General features: G+C 48.0%; 1 pseudogene; it reads right to left on the bottom strand.

The window, feature by feature from the left end:
- Positions 1-9157: 9157 nt before the first annotated feature.
- On the bottom strand, positions 9158-9274 carry LOC126093134 (5S ribosomal RNA; annotated as a pseudogene).
- Positions 9275-17574: the final 8300 nt, after the last annotated feature.

Genomic DNA, 17574 nt, shown 5'->3' with positions numbered 1-17574 from the left:
GGCAACTACAGCGACACATTCGAAATTTGCTCGCGGCTAAGAAACGCCGGGACTGGCGACAGACATGCACCCGTTTAAATGCTACCCTCCCTGTAAACTCGTCCAAGTTCTGGACCGCCTTCCGTTGCCTTACCGGAACCAAACCCTCCCCCTACTATCCTCTTCTCCACGATGATCACCCCTTCCCTGACGCCCTTAGTAAGGCCAATCACTTTGCCTCCTACCTGTCCGATGTGTTTTCCATCCCTGATGATCCCCAGTTCGATTACTCCCTCTTCCCAGATATCCGCGATCGAACTGACACCTCTGTCCCTCCCCTCGCTCCTGGTTTCCAGTACTTGGACAACATTCCACACACAGACCTTAATGCCCCCATCACCACACAGGATCTCATCACTACACTCCGCACCAAACGCAACACCGCTCCTGGTCACGATCGTGTCACCTACCGTCACCTTCGTGAAGCTCCTGTCTCTTTTCTCTCCACCCTGGCCAGGCTCTACAATGTAGTCCTGTCCACTGGTTACTACCCCGACCTGTGGAAAACCTCCCGTATCCTCATGTTCCTCAAACCTGGCAAACCGCCGTCCGCCGTTTCCTCCTACCGTCCCATCAGCCTTACCTCGGTCTTCAGCAAGGTCCTGGAATCTATCCTCACCCGCCGCATCCACCAGCATCTCCGCCAGCACCGCCTCCTCCCCGTTACCCAGTGTGGCTTTCGGCCGTCCTTCTCTTCCGACGATCTTCTCCTTCACCTCACTCATCTCCTTTCCGAACAGCTCAATTCCCGTCGCTCCGCAATCTTCCTCTCTCTTGACCTCGAACGCGCATATGACCGCGTATGGCATTCCGGTCTCCTCTTCAAGCTCCAAACCTTCGCCCTTCCCATTAACTACGTTCGTCTGATCGGTTCCTTTCTCTCCCGCCGTCCTTCCCATGTCACCATCCATAACACTGATTCCTACACCTTTTTCCCCTCCGCCGGTGTGCCCCAAGGCTCCGTCCTCTCCCCCCTTCTGTACTTGTTGTACACGGCGGACATGCCGCCGCCGTCACCCCCCGTCCACCTTCTCCAGTTTGCCGATGACACCGCCTTCCTTGCCCTTGCCCCCACCCTGCGACGCTCCCAACACCTTCTCCAATCCCATCTTGACCGGTTCACCGCTTGGTGCAACCAGTGGTTGCTCAAGGTCAATCCTTCCAAAACCCAGGCGATCATTGTAGGCAAAACCACTCCCTCCTTCCGCCTCCTTGATTTCTATCTCACCGTTTATGGCCGTCCCATCGCTCTCACCCCCACCCTTAAGTACCTTGGCGTCACCCTCGACCGTCGCCTCTCCTGGACTCCCCATCTCCAGACAATCCAAGCCAAGGCACGTTCCCGACTCCGTCTCCTCAAGCTCCTTTCCGGCCGAACGTGGGGTCTGGACCCCTCCACCATCCTCCACACCTATAAGTCCCTCATCCGCCCTATCCTCTGTTACGCCCATCCCGCCTGGATCTCCGCCCCCCCTTCCTTTTATAAATCCCTCCAAATCCTTGAACGCCATGCTCTCCGCCTTGCCTATCGCATCCGTCTCCCTTCCCCCACGCGGATCCTGTATGACCTTATCCCCTTCCCCCACCTCCTCCTCTTCCTCGAAAGGATACGAATCCTATACACCTCCCGTAAACTCGATCCTCCTCACCCGCTCGTCTCCCCGATCCTCTCCCACCCCCGCCCGCTGCCGCGCCTGTACTCCCATGTCCCACCTGGTCTCCATCTCTCCACCCTCCATACCCTCTCCCAAGGTGGCTTCCGCCAGCTCCCCCTCCCTGATGATGTCCTCCTCCCCTGCATCTACCCCTCCTATCAACTTTGATCCTTCCCCCCCCCTCCTGTGTCCTTTCCTTTCGGCACCCTCCCTCCCCCCTTTCCCTTCCCTTCTCTTTCCTTTCCCCCTCCCTCCTACCCTCTCCTCCGGGCTTCCCCTCCCCCTTCCTCCCTCCCCCTCTCTCCTTTGCCCATGGCATCTCTGCTCTCCCCTCTCCCATCTCCCCTTCCTCCTCCTCCACCCCCCTCTTGGCAGGTCCCCGGACTCGTACACGCTCAGTGAACATTCGCGCGCCGGAGACCATCGCCACCAGTGTTCAGTGTGTGTGCATCGTTTTGTGTTTCGTGCAGTTCCGACTCAACTGTTCACATGTGCCGTCGCCGTTCGCCGTGTTTTGTGCGCCATGTTTCCAAGTGTTAGTGTTTTTTCGTCCAACGTGAACGGCTTCTTGTCTCTTGTTTTTTTTGTATCTCCATGTTTTTGCCCGCCGTCTTTTTTTGTATGTCACCGCTCTATCATGTTTATTGTGCAACTAAAGGCTGAAGAGCAGCGTACCATGCTGCTGCCAGCCCACCTGTATAGGTGTTTAAATTACAATAAAGGAAAAAAAAAAAACTCCTAGCAGCCAGTCGTTGACTCACCTCGGAAGATGTTCGCCGTAGTTGAGAACGAAATGTCAGGGAGAAGAAGTTCTACAGATCGACCACGGCAACTTAGCCCGGAAGTGTTTACTGATGAAGACGCCGGCCGTGAAAGCCTACATGGAATGATTTATAACGTGCATGTCAAAATGGCAGTATCTAAAACCGACGCCGATGCAGCTGTTCTGCACCACGTGTCATAGATGAATGTGCACGGACGAACAGACGTGCAACAGTTTACGCAACTGACCGCCCAGATGATCCGAAGCGCTACGAAAAATGTCTCCTGAACGACCGTTTAGCGAAAGTTGCTGCACACGGTCTTCCGCAGCAGGCTCCTGGTTCGTGCACCCATGCTGACAGCTGTTCATCGGCGATGAAGACTGTAATTTGCGCGCCAGTGCCGCAAGTGGACGTCCACTGATTGGCGACTGGTGGTCTTATAAGATAACTCACGTTTTATGCTTCATCGGACAGGTGGCCGTTGGCGTGTACGGCGTGAAATGTCTGAAAGCAAACATCCTGCAACCAGTAGGGAGGATTATAAACTAGGGAAAGTTTTCAAGGCATTATCTGGGTGATATAGTGATTCAGAAAGGCACAACGGGTAACCCAAGTACACATCTTGGAGACCAGATCAACAAGTAGTTTGTTTTTCCTCGGCATCTATCAGCAGGACAATGCAACGAGTCACACAGCTCGTAGTGTACTCCATGGTTCAAAGAGCTCCAGGAAGAGTATACAGTACTCCACTGGCCACAACACTACCCAGATTTAAACCCCGTTGAGACTCTGTAGGACCACCTCGATTGGGCTGTTCGCGCCATGGACTCAGTTGGTGAACGTAACGCAGCTGGTCACTACACTGGAGTCGGCAGGGCTCCACATCCATGTCGGTACCATCCAGTACCTCACTGAATCTCTTCCCACACGTCTCGCGGCGATCCAATCTGCGAAAGGTAGTTATTCAGGCTTTCGACAGCTGGTCACGTTAATGTGATTCCACAGTGTATTTAGCAACTGCGGAGCACTGCCGGGTTCGCTAGCAATTTAGAAAGCAGGAAGAGCTGCTACATACGAATGAGTATACATTAACCAAAGCATTATGACCACTGTCACAGCGAGATTGGTTGGCGCCTGGTGGCTATCAGATATCGTAGTTTCCTTTTTTCCGACGACATAAAACAGCCATGACGTCAAATGTTAAATATGTCGTACGGTCTGTTGATCATTTTTGCCCTATAAAGCTTCCACGCAGTGGTAACTGACACGCCCTGTCCGAGTAGGGTAATCATATCGGATAATTTCTACACTCCTGGAAATGGAAAAAAGAACACATTGACACCGGTGTGTCAGACCCACCATACTTGCTCCGGACACTGCGAGAGGGCTGTACAAGCAATGATCACACGCACGGCACAGCGGACACACCAGGAACCGCGGTGTTGGCCGTCAAATGGCGCTAGCTGCGCAGCATTTGTGCACCGCCGCCGTCAGTGTCAGCCAGTTTGCCGTGGCGTACGGAGCTCCATCGCAGTCTTTAACACTGGTAGCATGCCGCGACAGCGTGGACGTGAACCGTATGTGCAGTTGACGGACTTTGAGCGAGGGCGTATAGTGAGCATGCGGGAGGCCGGGTGGACGTACTGACGAATTGCTCAACACGTGGGGCGTGAGGTCTCCACAGTACATCGATGTTGTCGCCAGTGGTCGGCGGAAGGTACACGTGCCCGTCGACCTGGGACCGGACCGCAGCGACGCACGGATGAACGCCAAGACCGTAGGATCCTACACAGTGCCGTAGGGGACCGCACCGCCACTTCCCAGCAAATTAGGGACACTGTTGCTCCTGGGGTATCGGCGAGGACCATTCGCAACCGTCTCCATGAAGCTGGGCTACGGTCCCGCACACCGTTAGGCCGTCTTCCGCTCACGCCCCAACATCGTGCAGCCCGCCTCCAGTGGTGTCGCGACAGGCGTGAATGGAGGGACGAATGGAGACGTGTCGTCTTCAGCGATGAGAGTCGCTTCTGCCTTGGTGCCAATGATGGTCGTATGCGTGTTTGGCGCCGTGCAGGTGAGCGCCACAATCAGGACTGCATACGACCGACGCACACAGGGCCAACACCCGGCATCATGGTGTGGGGAGCGATCTCCTACGCTGGCCGTACACCACTGGTGATCGTCGAGGGGACACTGAATAGTGCACGGTACATCCAAACCGTCATCGAACCCATCGTTCTACCATTCCTAGACCGGCAAGGGAACTTGCTGTTCCAACAGGACAATGCACGTCCGCATGTATCCCGTGCCACCCAACGTGCTCTAGAAGGTGTAAGTCAACTACCCTGGCCAGCAAGATCTCCGGATCTGTCCCCCATTGAGCATGTTTGGGACTGGATGAAGCGTCGTCTCACGCGGTCTGCACGTCCAGCACGAACGCTGGTCCAACTGAGGCGCCAGGTGGAAATGGCATGGCAAGCCGTTCCACAGGACTACATCCAGCATCTCTACGATCGTCTCCATGGGAGAATAGCAGCCTGCATTGCTGCGAAAGGTGGATATACACTGTACTAGTGCCGACATTGTGCATGCTCTGTTGCCTGTGTCTATGTGCCTGTGGTTCTGTCAGTGTGATCATGTGATGTATCTGACCCCAGGAATGTGTCAATAAAGTTTCCCCTTCCTGGGACAATGAATTCACGGTGTTCTTATTTCAATTTCCAGGAGTGTATTATTGTTCCTACGAGATACGCTATGTGCACTGTGTTCTCGTTAAAACTTGGGACTGAGTATGATTTTCTTTACGAGATACTGTTATTTCAATGCGTTACCGTATAATCAGCCAGTGTATTATGACCATCGACCTGCTACCGATATAAAGCCGTCCAGCCGAAAGCAGCGTTACCTGTTGAGGAGACTCCTAGTCAGACACACGCACGGTGCTTGTGGGATCCGTGAGTGTGTTGTCCGTGTGCAGAATCTGAGTCTGACCGTGGGCAGATTGTGATGGCCCGGACGCCCAGCACGAGAATTTCGGAAACTGCAAGACTCGTTAGGTTTGAAGGAGTGTTGCGGTGAGTGTCTTCAACACGTGGCAAAAAAACAAGGTGAAACCACGTCCAGACGTCGTGGAAATGGGCGGCCACCCCTCATTACAGACGTCGGACATCGTATTCAGAGTGGACTCATGAAACAGGACAGGGGTGACAGGAGGCGAACTGTAGCGGAACTAACATCAGACTTTAATGCTGGTCAAAGTACAAGTGTGCCTGGATACGCTGTGCACCGAACACTCCTAACGATGGGCTTACGACTGAAATGGACAAGTGACCATCGGCAGCAGGTCGTTGTGTTGGCGCAGTGGCAGAGCGTTGCTTGGTGTGATGAATAGCGATACCTTCTTCATCATGGCGATGAGAGGACGCGAATCCGTCGTCTTCCAGGGGAACTGTTCATTGACACCCGTAGTGCGGGACTGAAAGAAGCTGGCGGCGGCTCCATTATGCTTTGGGGAACATTCACGTGGGCAACCATCTGGTCCAGTGGAGCTCGTGCAAGGCATCATGAGTGTAGTACACTGTCTCATGACAATCATGTTTACCGACGGCACTGACATTTTTCAGCAAGATAATGCGACATTTCACAAGGCCAGGAGTGTGCTGGAGCGATTCGAGGAATATAATGGCGAGTTCCAATTGACGTGCTGGCCCCCCAAGTCGCCAGATCTGAACCCGAACGAACACATCTGGGATGTGACTGAAAGTGACGTCGGAGTTCATCTTCCCCCTGTCCGGAATTAACGGGAATTAGGTGACCTGTGTAGGCAGATGTGGTGCCAACTCCCTCCGGCGGCCTACGAAGGCATCATTGGCTCCATGCCATGACGCGTCGCTGCCGTTATCCGTGCCAAAGGTGGACATAATGCTCATAATGTTCTGACTGATCAGAGTATAAGACCTTAGAACAAATCACCAACACTAAATTCTCTTAGCTAGGCGAGAAGATTATACTTTTTTAACTTCAAAAGAACGATATGTTGCGTTTAATAGCAATATTATGCAGCCAGGTGCCCTATCAGTATCTCTGTTTCAGATATATCTACGCATAAACAATTTCACGAAAGGAATAATTCGTTGTTGTAAAAAAAAATCTTTAACTTGTATTTTTAATCTGATATGCAATTGACTCTGCTGTAATTGTTTGGCCTTTTATTGTTTTCGAATCTCTTAAACATTAGAACTGAGAAATTGACCGCAATTTTTTTATTTACCGAATTCTTGTACTCGTTGACGTGGTGGTGAGACAAAATTAGCGTCTAACTACTAATCTATCGAAGGCGTCTTCTTCGACGGCTCTCGGCGTATTCGTGCACTCCTGTCGTATCCGTAGAAGAGACAATTAAATCGGCTGCCGCGAGCTGCTGCTAGAGAGAGGTCTCCAGACGCCACCAGACGACGATGAATCCGCATCACGTCACTTCCCACGTCTGCTCTCAGGGCTCCGCCTCTAAATCCTTGGTACGGCCATCACTAGCAATGTAATTGTGTCACTTCTTACCGACAACATTCAACTGCCACCCTCTGAAGGTGTTACGGGACTCCAAGTCCCACCGCCACACCTTCAACTTGCAGTACACTGAACCCATTGTAGTGATGTCCTACATCAAGACAGTTAGATCTCTCTAATCCGTTGACGCTGTACCGTAAACACCCACAAAAAATGCCCCGTCTCAGATTGTCCTCAAAGTATCTTCAGATTAATGTCAGACTACTCTCCGGTCACTCTCCGACCACGTCGAGTGAGATCCTACGAACGTAGCATGACGGTAGGGAGATCTTTACGAACCTAGCATGACACTAGTCACACTACGGTTGCTAGTGGATGTTGATAATCAGTATTAGTGGAGAAGATAGAGCCTGCAGGGAGACTACAGGATGCAAAGTTATAAACTCCTGGAAATGGAAAAAAGAACACATTGACACCGGTGTGTCAGACCCACCATACTTGCTCCGGACACTGCGAGAGGGCTGTACAAGCAATGATCACGCGCACGGCACAGCGGACACACCAGGAACCGCGGTGTTGGCCGTCGAATGGCGCTAGCTGCGCAGCATTTGTGCATCGCCGCCGTCAGTGTCAGCCAGTTTGCCGTGGAATACGGAGCTCCATCGCAGTCTTTAACACTGGTAGCACGCCGCGACAGCGTGGACGTGAACCATATGAGCAGTTGACGGACTTTGAGCGAGGGCATATAGTAGGCATGCGGGAGGCCGGGTGGACGTACTGCCGAATTGCTCAACACGTGGAGCGTGAGGTCTCCACAGTACATCGATGTTGTCGCCAGTGGTCGGCGGAAGGTGCACGTGCCCGTCGACCTGGGACCGGACCGCAGCGACGCACGGATGCACGCCAAGACCGTAGGATCCTACGCAGTGCCGTAGGGGACCGCACCGCCACTTCCCAGCAAATTAGGGACACTGTTGCTCCTGGGGTATCGGCGAGGACCATTCGCAACCGTCTCCATGAAGCTGGGCTACGGTCCCGCACACCGTTAGGCCGTCTTTCGCTCACGCCCCAACATCGTGCAGCCCGCCTCCAGTGGTGTCGCGACAGGCATGAATGGAGGGACGAATGGAGACGTGTCGTCTTCAGCGATGAGAGTCGCTTCTGCCTTGGTGCCAATGATGGTCGTATGCTTGTTTGGCGCCGTGCAGGTGAGCGCCACAATCAGGACTGCATACGACCGAGGCACACAGGGCCAACACCCGGCATCATGGTGTGGGGAGCAATCTCCTACACTGGCCGTACACCACTGGTGATCGTCGAGGGGACACTGAATAGTGCACGGTACATCCAAACCGTCATCGAACCCATCGTTCTACCATTCCTAGACCGGCAAGGGAACTTTCTGTTCCAACAGGACAATGCACGTCCGCATGTACCCCGTGCCACCCAACGTGCTCTAGAAGGTGTAAGTCAACTACCCTGGCCAGCAAGATCTCCGGATCTGTCCCCCATTGAGCATGTTTGGGACTGGATGAAGCGTCGTCTCACGCGGTCTGCACGTCCAGCACGAACGCTGGTCCAACTGAGGCGCCAGGTGGAAATGGCATGGCAAGCCGTTCCACAGGACTACATCCAGCATCTCTACGATCATCTCCATGGGAGAATAGCAGCCTGCATTGCTGCGAAAGGTGGCTATACACTGTACTAGTGCCGACATTGTGCATGCTCTGTTGCCTGTGTCTATGTGCCTGTGGTTCTGTCAGTGTGATCATGTGATGTATCTGACCCCAGGAATGTGTCAATAAAGTTTCCCCTTCCTGGGACAATGAATTCACGGTGTTCTTATTTCAATTTCCAGGAGTGTATATGCTTTATACCGAATATGTTTTAAATAAATACATTTATGTTTTAATCCTTCAATAATGTTTGATGTATTCTAGAGTATTCATCCACATTGTTACACCGAAGGACACAACAGATATCTCACTCACTACACTGCACTCCGTCCGAACAGGCCTTGGAAGGCCCAACGGTACCGACCGGCTGACGTGTCATCCTCAGGATGCGGACATGGAGGGGCATGTGGTCAGCACACCGCTCTCCCGGCCGTATGTCAGTTTACGAGACCGTAGCCGCTACATCTCAGTCACGTGGCTCCTCAGTTTGCATCACGAGAGCTGAGTGCACCCCGCTTGCCAACAGCGCTCGTCAGACCGGATGGTCACCCATTCAATGCTAGCCCAGCCCGGCAGCGTTTAACTTCGGTGATCTGACGGGAACCGGTGTTACCACTGTGGCAAGGCCGTTGGCAACAAATATCTCACTTTTCAAAAATAGGCTTACTCATCACAAAAATATAAATCCCTTGACTACATGTCGGTGCTTATATACCCACATCACAGTCGCACTACGTTGCAGCAACGCCTTGAAACGAGAACGTTTTGTTCGCCACCCCCAGAGGTCCACTCCAACTTGGAAGGTGGCCATACAAGCAAACAACAACAAAAAAATCTTGCAATAGATGTAAATGGTGGTCAACGTGATTGAATCTCACTTAGGTAGGTCGCAACTACAGTAGCTGAAGCTCCTGCTGCTCACATCACTTCTCGTGTCATCAGCTAGGACGGAACAATTCTTATTTTCGCACTTGCAAAGACTTGATGACTTTATTCTTTTCTTTCTCCACTCTTTAAAGGACTATCCCTTGAAAGAGAAAGTGGAGCTGCCTGTGATGGGCCAGAAAACGCTTCGTCACTCATCAGGAGGGGTACTAATTTACGACAATCACAACATAGCAAAAAAATCGCTTTGCAATGGCTACATACGCAAGGTTCCGAGTTACGTCACTCAGGATGGGAGCGACCAGACTCAAAATATCAGTGGGCCGAAGTCGACTGACTTCTACTGACTTGTGCCAATCCAGAACCAGGGAACCATCGTTCATCTCTTTGTAAATAGACTGTAATTAGGGACCATACAAGTTAAAGTGAATCAATGCCATGTTGTTGGGTGTGCCGGAGAAAAACATATCAATCAAACACCTTCTAAATCTCAACCCATGATCGGCGTGTTTCTCCGGAATCGAAGGAACTGTTATTGTCGTCTTCAGTTCAGAGACTGGTTTGATGCAGCCCTCCATGCTACTCTATCCTACGCAAGCCTCTTCATCTCCACGTAACTACTGCAACCTACATCCTTCTGGACCTGCTTAGCGTATTCATCTCTTGGTCTCCCTCTACGATTTTTACCCTCCACGCTGCCATCCGGTACTAAATGGGTGATCCCTTGATGCCTCAGAACGTGTCCTACCAACCGATCCCTTCTTCTGGTCAAGTTATGCCACAAATTCCTCTTCTCCCCAACTCTATTCAGTAGCTCGTCATTAGTTACGCGATCTACCCATCTAATCTTCAGCATTCTTCTGTAGCACCACATTTCGAAAGCTTCTATTCTCTTCTCGTCTAAACTAGTTATCGTTCATGTTTCACTTCCATAAATGACTACATTCCATAAAAATACTTTCAAAAAATACTTTATGACACTTAAATCTATACTCAATGTTAACAAATTTCTCTTCTTCAGAAATGATTTCCTTGCCATTGCCAGTCTACATTCTATATCTTCTCTGTTTCGGTCATCATCAGTTATTTTGCTCCCCAAATATCAAAACTCATCTACTACTTAAAGTGTCTCATTTCCTAATCCAATTCTCTCAGCATCACCTGACTTAATTCGACTACATTCCATTATCCTCGTTTTGCTTTTGTTGATGTTCATCTTATATCCTCCTTTCAAGACACTGTCCATTCCGTTCAGCTGCTCTTCCAGGTCCTTTGCTGTGTCTGACAGAATAGCAATGTCATCGGCAAGCCCTAAAGTTTTTATTTCTTCTCCATGGATTTTAACTCATACTCCCAATTTTCCTTTTGTTTCCTTTAATGCTTGCTCAATATACAGATTGAATAACATCGGGGATAGGCTACAACCCTGTCTCACTCCTTTTCCAACTACTGCTTCCCTTTCATGCCCCTCGACTCTTATAACTGCCATATGGTTTCTGCACAAACTGTAAACAGCCTTTCGCTCCGTATTTGACCCCTGCCACCTTCAGAAATTGAAAGAGAGTATTCCAGTCAACACTGTCAAAAACATTTACGTTACGTAAACGTAGGGTTCCCTTTCTTTAATCTATCTTTTAAAATAAGTCGTAAGATCAGTATTACCTCACGTGTATCAAACTGATTCTCCCCGAGGTGCGCTTCCACCAGTATTTCCATTCGTCTGTAAAGAATTTGTGTTAGTATTTTGCAGCCGTGACTTATTGAACACCTGCCAACACCTGCTTTCTTTGGGATTATAATTATTATATTCTTCTTGAAGTCTGAGGGTATTTCGTCTATCTCATACATCTTGCTCACCAAATGGTAGAGTTTTGCTTTTGTCAGGGCTGGCTCTCCCAAAGCTATAAGTAGATCTAATGGAATGCTGGTTACTGCCGGGGCCTTTTTTTGGACTTAGGGCTTTCAGAGCTCTGTCAAATTCTTCACGCAGTATCATGTCTCCCATTTCATCTTCATCTACGTCTTATTCCATTCCCATAATATCACCCTCAAGGACATTGCCTTTATAGGGACCCTCTATATACCCCTCTTTCTGCCATCCCTTCTTTGCTTAGAACGGTTTTTCCATCTGAGCTCTTGATATTCATACAAATGGTTCTCTTTTCTCCAAAACTCTCTTTAATTTTCCTGTACGCAATATCCATCTCACCCCTACTGATATATACCTCTACATTCTTACATTTGTCCTCTAGCCATCTCTGCCTAACATGCACTTTCTGTCGATCTGATTTTTGTGACTTTTGTTTTCCTTTTTGCCTACTTCATTTACTGCATTTTTATATTTTCTCCTTCCGTCAATTAAGTTCAATATCTCTTCTGTTACCCAAGGATTTCTACTACCCGTTGTAGCAGCAATAACCGATCTAACAACTGTGCCAGACACTTGTCTTATATAAGCGCTGCCGACTACAGCACCGTATTCTGTCTGTTTACATATCCCTGTATTTGATTACGCATGCCTATACCAGTTTCTCTGACGCTATAGCTTGTAAGCGGCAGCAGATGGACCACCTGCCACGTTTGATCGTTGTCGTGGATAGTTAAAACACAATGCATGCGGTGTGTTTGCAGTACGCTGTGTCACCCATTTAACATTTAGTTGCTAAAAGTCTCAGTTGCAGACAGCATCAACCTCTTCAATTTGTCATTAAAACAGTAAATAAAATTCTAAGCTCCACGTTGAATCAGAGGTTGATAGAAAGGACGAAAATTTTGATCGATTTCTGCTTCACATTGAAGTACGCTGACTGTTAAAATGCTTATATTTGGCAAAATTTTTCTCACTTTTGAGATTGTTTTAGAATTTTTGGATGCTAAAGGTCCAATTTTAAAAGAAAGATTATTCGGGTGTGAACCAGGCGTAGCTTCGAGAATGAATTTTCACTTTCCAACAGAGTGTGCGCTAACATGAAGCTTCCTGCAGATTTCAACTGTTTACCCGACGGGGACTCAAACCCAGGACACTTTGCCTTCCGCCGTGAGTAACCTTCCAACTGAGCTACCGAGCATGACAGACGACCCGCCCCCAATACCTATAGTTGCGCCAGTGCCTCATCTTCTCATCTCTAAAATTTTAAGTTTTTGACGGAACGAAAGTAATGAAGCGAAACATTGGACGGCGCGTATTTTGCCAGTTTCCGAATATGTCAAAGGCAAACTGCCAGGATGATGGCGTTTCAGTCTGTGTTCAACATTAACATCTCCTTCACACAGACTTTGAAACTGGGTTTGACGATGGCTCAAATGGCTCTGGGCACTATGAGACTTAACATCTGAGGTCATCAGTCCCCTAGAACTTAGAACTACTTAAACCTAACTAACCTAAGGACATCACACACATCACACACATCCATGCCCAAGGCAGGATTCGAACCTGCGACCGTAGCAGTCGCACGGTTCCGGACTGAAGCACCTAGAACCACTCGGAAGCAACGGCCGGCGGTTTGACGATGTTTTCACTGTGGTTTATCAGTCCACACAGTGATACTGATGAAACGGATGTCATATAAAAAGAAGAACTAATCAGAATAAGCACGAACGATGAACTTAAAGTACAGGTTACAGAAGGACAAAAGCGATTCTGGTTTCAGAGAGACATTCCTGTTATTTATCTTCCATTAAGTGCTTTTGATAGAAAGTTTTTGATAGCTTTTCTATCTTCATACCTAGTGGAAAGAGGTTTCAGCTCTGTTGCCAATCTTATTTCACATACAGAAACATATTGGAAATCACTGACAGAGGAGATTTAAGGTTAAACTGAACTAAATTCAGTCCAAATATTGAAAACTGGCTAATTAAGCATCAGACGTCTCGCTCAGGTTGCTCTTGAAGCAGTTAGCCATTGTAACTGCGTCACAATACATATGAAATTTGTCATAAATAATCCTATTAGTAAAACTGTGAATGGCTCGAAGAGGAGTTAAGTATGCAGCAACAATTTTTTTGTGATTTAACCAATAACGCAAAATGTCTGATAAGTAGCAAAGTAAGTTTTAAATCTAGCCTAAAATCATTTCTCCTGAACAACTGCTTCTATTCCTTGGACGAATTTGTACTTAAAAACTGCTAGCGTGGTAAAAAGTAGCCTTGTTTCGAAGTTCAGTTGTATGATTAGGACTAGAAAATTGTATGTTCGTTAATGTTAACACTAATCGAGTAAGAAACTTGAAACTTCCTGGCAGATTAAAACTGTGTGCCGGACCGAGACTTGAAATCCGGACCATTGCCTTTCGCGGGCAAGTGCTCTACCAACTGAACTATCCAAGCACGACTCACGCCCCGTCCTCACAGCTTCACTTCTGCCAGTACCTCGTCTCCTACCTTCCAAACTTTACAGAAACTCTCCTGCGAACCTTGCAGAACTAACACTCCTGAAAGAAAGAATATTGCGGAGACATGGCTTAGCCAGAGCCTGGGGGATGTTTCCAGAATGAAACTGAACTAAATTCAGTCCAAATATTGAAAATTGGCTAATTAAGCATCAGACTTCTCGCTTAGGTAGCTCTTCAAGCCACAGCGGGGGGGATGTTTCCAGAATGAAACTGAACTGAATTCAGTCCAAATATTGAAAATTGGCTAGTTAAGCATACCCCAGGCTGTGGTCGTGTTTAGATAAAAAGATAAAAATCTGTATAATTAATTTTTTCACACCCGGAATGGCAGTTTACCATTCGCCAGTACAATTTTTTGTGTCCCGAGACTAAAGAGCAATAAATTGGCCGCTACATTCTCGGCCCAAGTTACTGACTGAAATTGTCAGTAAAGAAAAGGAAACAGTGGGGACCTAACACTGACCTCACAAACAACTGATGCTACATAGAAGTGCATCCTTCATGGCTCCTGTACTGACACGACTAGCAGCGTGGCGCACGTGCCGCATTCTGTTTTCTCTCATGGAGGACAGTGACCCACCTTCAGCGGAGATATGGCGCGGGGTAGTAAAGCACGCTTCAGGGGAAATGTTCCAAGCCAGCCGCGGACTGCGCACTGGTTGGCAGACCAGCACCACGTAATATATTGGTTCGATTGTCATCGCGATAAAAAATATAAAATGGCCCTCCGAAGAAATAAAGTGTGTGGAGGCCGCAAATGCGTAGCACAATGGCGCCGTGGGAGGACCCCCTGCAGAATTCGAGCAAGACAGGAAATGCTAGGCTGTCGAGAATACAGATAGACCACGTACCGCAGACCGACCTCCAGCCGTAAACAAAACGTCGGAACGTATCCGGAACGTCAGAGTCTGTTTTTTCTTCTGTCTCAATCGAGAGGACTTCTGCGCGGTATCAGACCGTAACACGTAAACAAAGGCAGATTATATATTGCAGGTGCAGTGCAAACCCGTTCTCTACCGCGATGGATGACGCAGCATCAGTTGTTAGATCAGAAAATCTATAGTAGCCGGCGAATTGTTAGAAGAGAACTTTTGATCGATTTGGACGTGTCATTAATAGAAAAAAAAACAGATGTTCTTGCTCTCTGTGCCATTCACGATAATTTATATTTCAGGCACAACACTGGCAAGTGAATAACATTTCCTTTTTATTATTTTTATGGTCTCAAATTTTTATTTAGCGATTTTGGTATGATCGCAGTTTAGCTACTTCCGACGGTCTACTTCTCCGTACTTTTTCGAAGGTCTTTACCCAATTAACAAACAAAACACTTAACTTCACACGGTTATCTGTTGTATGATTTGCTTCACAGCTTTTGTCCTCCCAAAGTACGAGAAGTGTCTTTCCTGAAACCATGCTATTCCTCAATAATATTACTTTCATTGGTCTTACCAGTATATCTGTACATATTATAAATTAAAAGCCCCTTCCATGTTTTTTTTTTTGTCCGCATCTTCTATTTTTCCTGTCCATCTTCACGGGGTCGGCATGTTAATCAAGATTTGACAATGTTTGTGGTAGACTGTGGTCGAATACCCTTAAAATTGTCAAAATAATCTGCTGATACATGTCATTCACGCCCATTCTGTGTGTGAAGTTTGTTTCTGGTATTAAAATTTCAGGTGATGAACAGATAATGTTTTAATGTGGTTATATTAATTAATGCAGTACCAATTAAAATATATACCTTCACAGGCTCTTTTCTACCCGTCTTGCAATAATCTGGCTGTCCGTGTCATTTGTAATAATTTTATAACTTTTAAAATGAATGTAATGGAAATGATGCAGTACAACCCATGCAAACGACCACATATTTTGAGTTTTAGGATTGACCTTGACGAGACAGTCACATAAGAAACTTATCAAGTCCCAACGAACTTTATTTATTCTTGCCTCATAAAAATTTTAGTATATTTGCCATGTGCATAAATCAGATTTCTGAACGTGTATATTGCGTTCACTCAGACGTATCGACGCAAGTAAACGTAATTAACGTAGCTAGTGAATACCGAAAAATAAGAAAATTTAATGCAAAATTAAGCTGTAATTAGAATTATATGTTATATGCAGTTGGAATCAAACAGAATTTATTTCGCTAGCCGTAGACATACCCGTTTGCTGGAGTCAGTTTTCGATACTCTATATGTAATTGCTCATTTAAACATGAATGTCACAGGATTAATCAAATTGTACAACGAGCTTTAGCGCTACATTGGTACTAAAAGTGGTGAACAGGAACTGGTCGCTGCCATTTTTATTCTTCATTCCTGGCAAAATATGTTAACGGAAATGATTTAACACACTGTGACTCGAACCAGCAATTGTCAGATCTCACGCAGTAGCAACAACTTGCAATAGTGACACAAATGGAGGCGGGTGTCTCACATATAATCGACATACCTTAGGGACAGTGATGAAAGAACTGTTCGGTTCCCTGTTCCTCCATATCCACAAATGAAAACAAACATTGCTAGAGCAGAGGACATGGTGTTAGCGGACAGGCCGTGCTCAAGCAGATCACATGATACATGCGTGTAGGGTAATCGAAAAGTGTCTGCAATGTCGGTGCCGAGAAACCTGACGCCGGATCACAAGAGTGCAACAATGGGAGTCAGCCTCAGTCACTTGATGCAGTACGCGCGAGAAGCAAATGAGTTCCTGTACAGAATAAGCACAGGTTATGAGACATGGGTGCACCAATTTACCCCAGAATCTAAGGCCGCCTCAATGACGCTGAAACATCAGTTTACCATTGAGGAAAAAAGACAAAACGTCATTATGACCACAGTGTGCCGAGACGCTAAGCGGCCACTGTGGCCGAGCGGTTCTAGGCGCTTCAGTCCGGAACCGCGCTGCTGCTACGGTCGCAGGTTCGAATCCTGCCTCGGGCATGGATGTGTGTGATGTCCTTGGGTTAGTTAAGTTTACGTAGGTCTACGTTCTAGGGGACAGATGACCTCAAATGTTAAGTCCCATAGTGCTGAGAGCCATTTGAACCATTTGAGACGCTTAAGTTATGATTCTCCTTGATTTCCTCCAACAAGGGACCATCAATGCGGCACGCTATTGCGAAACCCTCAACAAACTCAAGTCAGTCACTGGACGAAAGAGACCGAGGCTCTTGAATAAATGTGTTGTGCTTTTGGACGACAACGTCAAGCCGCACACAGCGAGATTCACACAGGATAAGATTCGTCGCTTCGGTTGGGAGAGATTGGATCATCCGGCCTACAGCCCCGACCTTGTCCTATCGGATTTTTAACCTGTTCCCTGCGTTGGCAGTCTCGGGACGTCACTTGCTAACCAATGTTGAGGTGGAGCAGGCTCTGCGACGATTCCTTGCATGGCGGGGCACCACTTTTTACCAGAGTGGTTTCTTCAGACTGATTACATCCTACGATAAATGTATCGATGTCTGTAGCGACTATGTCGAAAATGTGGTATCGATAGCGACGATGGCACGGCGTAGGGGCACGTTCTTAGGTTGGCACTACGACACCGACACCGACGACAGCGCCCTCTAGCTGGCGCTGTCCAGGTCTACGAGCTCCGCTCCAGATTCACCCCATTTGATCAAGAGCAGACGGCCGGGACACTT

The sequence above is a fragment of the Schistocerca cancellata genome, chromosome 7 (assembly GCF_023864275.1).
Source record: "Schistocerca cancellata isolate TAMUIC-IGC-003103 chromosome 7, iqSchCanc2.1, whole genome shotgun sequence".
NCBI lineage: Eukaryota > Metazoa > Arthropoda > Insecta > Orthoptera > Acrididae > Schistocerca > Schistocerca cancellata.
This window is presented reverse-complemented; position numbering and strand designations above follow the sequence as displayed.